At 43.8% G+C, this 6,663-nt stretch overlaps 1 long non-coding RNA gene across 1 annotated transcript; it reads right to left on the minus strand.

Annotated features, from left to right (window-relative positions):
• Positions 1-1,704: 1,704 nt before the first annotated feature.
• On the minus strand, positions 1,705-3,613 carry LOC123125228 (uncharacterized). The gene is made up of 2 exons (XR_006461344.1): positions 2,244-3,613; positions 1,705-2,110 (listed from the first exon to the last, which is right to left on the minus strand). It is a non-coding gene; the product is annotated as an uncharacterized lncRNA (long non-coding RNA).
• Positions 3,614-6,663: the final 3,050 nt, after the last annotated feature.

Consider the following 6,663-nt stretch of genomic DNA (forward strand, 5'->3'; position numbering starts at 1 on the left):
AGAAATAGGTTGAATAAATCATGATTATAAATCACCGGCGTTTATTAACCCGGCCTGGCTTTCGACTATAAGTTGCCAAGTATGATGATAAATTATACAGTGTTTATTAACCCGGACTGGCTTGGGATTATAAGTCGTCAGTATATATTTGGATTGCGCCATTGGAATCATGCGCTCATAAATCATTGGATTATATTATTCAAATCTTTAATAGCCAACATGGCTGGATTTTTATTATGGTTATCAATAGCCAATATTATGATGGAGGTATTCAAAGTCGCTTCAGCGCAATGGTTATTATTTTATTAATGGGCATGATTTATTCTACAATTGAAGGAATAGTCCCGAGTCGCTGCAGGCTTACGACCCGGCACTTGGGGGCTACATTATTCAAACTGAGATTACATCAAATATGCAAGTCCCATGTCACTGCCAGCATGCACCATGGCACTTGGGGCCTAATGCAAAGTCGTTTTTTCATCACCTTATTGAAGACCCGACTCATCACACTGTAATGAGCCGGCCCTTGGGGGCTACTAATTGCTCCTATTAACAATTCAAGGTACACAAGTCTTAAAACCATTATATTGAAAGGTCCACTGCTCAGTTGGTAAAGTACAAAGCTCTTAACCTTGTGTACGTGGGTTCAAAGCCCCGTGGTGGAGTTACATCATATGATGTTATTTTCAATGAAGCATGATCATATTTATAAAGTCCCTGCTTATTATTTCATAATGACCCGACACTTGGGGGCTACACTGGTTGAAGTTTTTTGAGCATCAGGCAATTACAGGTCCCAGGTTGCTACAAGCATGACAACCCGACACTTGGAGGCTACATAATATGGAGCATTCAATTTTTTACTAATGACTGGGATGAACAACATGGATTTCTTCAAAAGTGGCAGTATTTATATTGAAACAAGTCTTAATCTATCACTTTGTTCTGCTCAAAACTTGGGGGCTACAGGTAATATGGATATAAGGGAGAAAAATCTTCAAATTCTCAATTCTGAGCAAACCAGATTGACCCGGTGTCTGCAACAATTATGACCCGGCGTCGGTAACAATTATGACTCGGTGCCATCAATATTTACAAGTCGGTGATTTTGGTAATATTAAACTGGCAAGTTCTACATCTTCAAACCGGTTGAATATCAGATGAGTATTTCAAGACCAATATTTCTTAAACCGGCGCTTTGGAAGCCGACTCAAGTGGATTCACTACAAAAAATATGTCAACTTGTGACCTTGACTATTGGTCACTGAAAGGTCATTGTTTTTCATTTGCGACCTTTTTCTGACCAAAAACAAAAGGTCAAAAGCTGGCGGTCGTAAACTGAAATTAACGACTTTCTCTATGAGAAGGTCGTAGACATTTACGACCAAAACAGAAGGTCGTTGAACCCATGACCTTTTGTTTTGGTCACTGGCTGTCTGCCCAGGCCACGTCGGATCCGACGTGGCAAAATTGCGACCAATTGAATTGGTCGTTGGTAAGATTCAGCCCGGTCCAATTCGGTGTTCTACATGGGCCACGCCCATTAATTCAGCCTTTTATGATCTTTTTTTTGCTTGATGTTTTTGGGCCTTTTCTATAATGGGCCTTTACCTTTCCACATAGTTTGTTTCCTTTTTGTTTCTATTTTCTATCTGAGTCGAGGCCTGCTTATAATAATTCTGAATAGCTTTTCAGCCCAGGTTATTTTGGGCCATGGCATCTTAATAGTACAAGTATATTTGGGCCGTGGCCACTATCAGGTCCAGTAAGGACATTTTTTCTGGAGAATTTAATGTTCAAGTAAAATGTACACAATACATTACAGCAAAATAGCACATACAACAGCAGATACATTTTCATTTCACTCCTACTATAGCTCACTACAACATAGATAGTACATGACACTTCATCCTTCATTTTTGTGCCAGGCACTAGACGAGTACATCTCACTTCAAATAAACAGTACTGTTCTCGGAAGCAAAATACGCCACCACACGCCATGGTGCGCCATCTTACTCGATCTGGCCTCAAGGAACTAGCAGCGCTGCTTGCTCCTTTGGCCTAGAGCTCCTTGCTGTAGAGGATGGCTGAAACTCGGATGCGGAGCTCCCTGCACATGACATATTGTGTCAATGCTTGTAGCAACAGAAAGAACTCACATACCATAGAACTTGCACAGTAATGTATCAACCACCAAACAGTATGAAGCAAAAACAAACAAGAGGGGGGGGGGGAGTTTATACCTGATCTTCTTGAGCCTCTCCTTAAGCAAAGGCATCATCCAAGGTAATCGTCTAAACAAGAACACTCCTTACGATTCTGGAAATGGACCAACACAGTAGTAGTGAAGCTATGCGGGGATCTTTGTGAAGCAGTTTATCGCTTCCTGGAGACACCAACAGTCTTTCCTCTCCTGCCCCAGTAGTGACGCAGACCATGATGGTTCCTGGGAAAGAGAGCAAGGTTTCAAGCATAAGTGATCGCTCATACATCTATGCACTAAGGAAAAATGCTACTGCAACAGTGAAGTTTTAAGGAATTAGCCATCAGGCATCAGCATACATCTATTGGAAACAGAGCATTGATATACAGATCAGCTAGGTCACATACAAGGTACACTAGAAAGGTATAAATGAATACATTGACAATCATCAATACCAGATTGCAAGAGATAACAATTATGTACCTAAGCAAGTCGACAATGGCATAGGGCAGGATATAAAATCTGGATACAAGTAATAGACAAACTAGTTCCAACAGATTGACTGAATTGAACTGCTATATAACCAAGTTAGAGCTGGCAGAAGTTGCAGGTAAATAAACATCCATAGAGCTAGCAGTAGCAAAAGATGACTTCAGTCTCTGCTTGACTAATGAATCAGTACATCTTCAAGCGAAAAATCATGAAGATCACACTACGATGTCCCTAACAACAGTAGAAGCTCAGAGGTGTGACAATATTTCCTAATATATAAGCCTTGGCTACAACTTTCCACTTAACATGCAAATAAAAATCAGCCACTTATTGCTTATTTCATGCTTCAATTTTTATTTTTAGTTTTGTTAGGATAATCTGTATGCATAGGTACAGTCCTATACTTGTTTGGGAAGTCAAGATATTCATGTCAACAATTATATAGAGCCAAACAATCATTTAAGCATAGAAGGCACGCCATTTCTATATATAACTAAAGCATATTCAGCAAGCTACCGAAGCCAACAACTATGATTACTTAAGAAGGAAAATAGTCATCATAAGCCTATATTTCTTCAGGTTGGGCTCATGCACCACGAAACAACTTTAAAAATATAGAACCAATCCAGTAGGGGAAATTGATATGTAGTAGAGTTGCCTTAACTAATATATTGTGCTAGCTAGTGTAATGAGATGGATGCAAACTCAGAATCTTTCTTAGCTTAAATAAGAGAAGATGGAAAAAAGAGCAGAGCCGAAGTAGGGGTTGATTGGAAGAAGTATCGCTTTATTGAAGCGATGCGAGGCTTGGCTTGGGTGACTAGCAGGTCCAATGCTGAAATGTTATTGAACATGAGGAGCGACAGCAACAGTCTCACTGAAGAAACCACATATAGTCCTTTGTTGCGGCATCAGAAAGCATGTAAGTAGCGAGCGCAACATCCTGTAAGTATGAGGAAAATGAAATTGTTACAAAATTCAGTACATAAGAATGAGATATGCATCCTTGAGAGGTCAGACAGACAGACACAGAAATAGCCTAGCGTATGTATGCATCTATGTAATGTATAACGAGAAAATAGCTGGGGCGGATGTATCTGTACTTGTGCAATGCAGATGCAGATGTGCAGACTGAATTTTTTCTAGAGTAAATACATACAGACAGATAGACGGTAAATAATGATTAATGGGATGGGACCGACCATGAGAGTAGTTGATTCATTCCGTTGTAATATATTAGCTAGTGTAATATATGAGACTGTCAACCATTGAATTACAAAAGAAACAACATGAAATTGTTGTTATGGCCAAGCAGAAGAAATCTCCTACTAATAAACAGTGATACATAAGGAGAATTATTAAAGCATAGAATTACCCACAATGGCCATATGAATACAGGCATGTGCAATGGCTCGGAGGATCAGAATACTGGCTTGGTTTCTCTGAAGAGAAATAATAGCGTTCATGTGTGTGTGTATATTCTGATGAGCCATTACCATCTAGCCAACAACATGGAGATAATACACATTCTGGACCTAAATCAACATTTTTTATTTTGTTTATGAAAAAATGCTGCTGATAATATATGCCAACGGTATCTTTACCTACAAATTAGGCGGTGAGCTACATGAGGTAAAAACTGAGATGACATTCAATCATCCGGTAGCAAAACAAGCTTACTAGCTAGCTAGTACACTAGAATATGACCATCCAACATGCACACGCGCATCATGCAGGAACATGTATGAACATTTTTCTGTAAGGGGGACATCAAGACCCTGTTTTGGAAGGACAAAAGAGCTCTTGAACGAGTTCTGCTCATCAGGTGCTTCTTCACCATCAGGCTCATTTGCTGCTGCTCATCCTCCTACTCCATCTACATGAACAAGAGAAAGTTAGTTGTTTGCATGGAATTCACTTAATAAAACAGTGGGTCAAGCTGAAAATATGTAACACAGATAAGAGTCCTAGGTTATGTATGTACAGAGCAGAGCAGTGGCAAGAGTAATGCAAATCACTGACCAAAACAGTGGGTCAAGCTGAAAATCGGTAACAGAAATTGCAGGATTGAGTATATCAAAACATGTCAGCCATTGATAACGCCAATAAGAAGCCAAAGGCGAAAGATGCTTTGTTTTTGCTTGGAAACTAAGACTGAGTTGCCGGCTAGCTAGTGGAGTGACATGTTTGTAATGGCAGTTTGGTACTATTGGCTGTAGAAATATGGGAAGAACACATTCAGGGTTGGAGGTCAGACACTTGCACGCCCATCTCCAAGGTTGGCTGCTAGTGCTCCATTGATTAATATATGAAATTTGAAAGGGGCTAATCTGACCATCAACCTAATTTTCTGAATACTATTACAGTCAGTCAGTCAGCAATAAATATGCAATAATAATGTATAGCCCCAGATTTTCTGAACTATAAAAATGATGTAGCAAAATCAGGGGTTGTAGTAAATGGTACCAAGTGTTCATTTTTTACTGCTCAAGCTAGCTCAGTGCTTCCTTAATAAACTGGAAAGATGCAGCAAATACGAGATTTCTGCATCATAGGATAACCTGATATTTCCATAAGTTACATTTGGAAGCTCAACTAGTAGTACGAGATTAATAAATGGCTCCAATGCGAGTCATTAGTCAGGCCATGCAATGAAAAGTATTCATCACTAGCTAGGATGTGTAGAAATACTACTGTAGATTCACTATTAGCAGTACATGCAGTCTAATACAGTCGGACATTATCCTAGATGGAAGCCTTGTACTACTGCAGAATTACAATTCGGAGGAGGGATCGGAAATTACCCTCAAGGGCCCATGGAGATTGCCCCAGCAGCGACCTCGGAGAGGCTGGTGATGAGGACGAGGGACGAGCAGGCAGGTCACCACCACCACCACCCCTGGGCGGCCGCGCGTTCACACCCTCCCACTGTGCCGCCGCACCAGGAGACATGGAGCTGGATGAGGAGTGCAACTAGATCTGGAAGGAGTGCTCCAATAAATCAAGGGGATGAAGGATCAAATCAAAGATTGAGGTCGCCGCTTACATCTTACTGACGATCCTAGCGCGGGCGTCGGGATGGAGCCCAGAGCGCCAGTCGCCTCCGGCGGTGGGGCGCCGGTGCGTTCGGGTCAACCCCGCCTCCGGCGGCCGCGGTGGCGGGATCTGAGTCTTGGGTGTGGCGCCAGTTGGCGTCCACGCTCCCCCTCCCCTCGCCCCTCCAGCTCGTCCGCCATAGCCAATGAGTAGATCGGGGAGGGAGGTCGCTTGCTCGGGAGATCGATTGATGGCGAAGGCGCCTGGACGGAGAAGTGAGGGGAACTGGGCTCAGCGGTGGGACCAGCGTGGGGGCGAGGGGAGGGCGGAGGTGGCTCGCCTTCCCTTTTCCGGCGTGGGGCGTGCGGCGTGGTGGGAGACAGAGGCAAAGCGGTGAGCGTGCGAGGAACACGGATCGGGGAGGTGCGAGGCCATGAGGAAAAGGAGGTGCGGCGCCGAGGGCGGGACGAGCGCGGCGGCCCTGCGGCGGAGGGCGCCGACCGAGGCCTCTGGGACGGGTGGAGGAAGAGCGGCAGACGTCCTCTAGGAGGCGAGGAGGAGCGAATGGTGGCGCGCGGGCACGAGCGTCGGGGTCGGATCTGAATCGGGGAGAATGGATCTGAATCGGGAGGGATGGGATCGGCGGGGTGGCGGCGGCGATGGGGGAGAGGGAGCGCGTGAGGTGGGTGGCGGATCTGGAGCGCTAGGGTTCGTGGGGTGAGAGGGTGAGGGAGTTTTCTTTTTTCTTTTTCTTTTTTTGAGACAAAGAGGGGGAGGGGTGAGGGAGAAAGGGCTGCCGTCGGATCCAAGAGCATCCGACGGCATTTGAGCACGATCCGCGTGACATGTCCATGGACCAATCAGAACGCAGTACACGTTATGACCTTCTAAATTGGTCGTAATCGACTAAAAATAAGGTGTTGAACCATATT

This window comes from Triticum aestivum, chromosome 5D (genome assembly GCF_018294505.1).
Source record: "Triticum aestivum cultivar Chinese Spring chromosome 5D, IWGSC CS RefSeq v2.1, whole genome shotgun sequence".
Lineage (NCBI taxonomy): Eukaryota > Viridiplantae > Streptophyta > Magnoliopsida > Poales > Poaceae > Triticum > Triticum aestivum.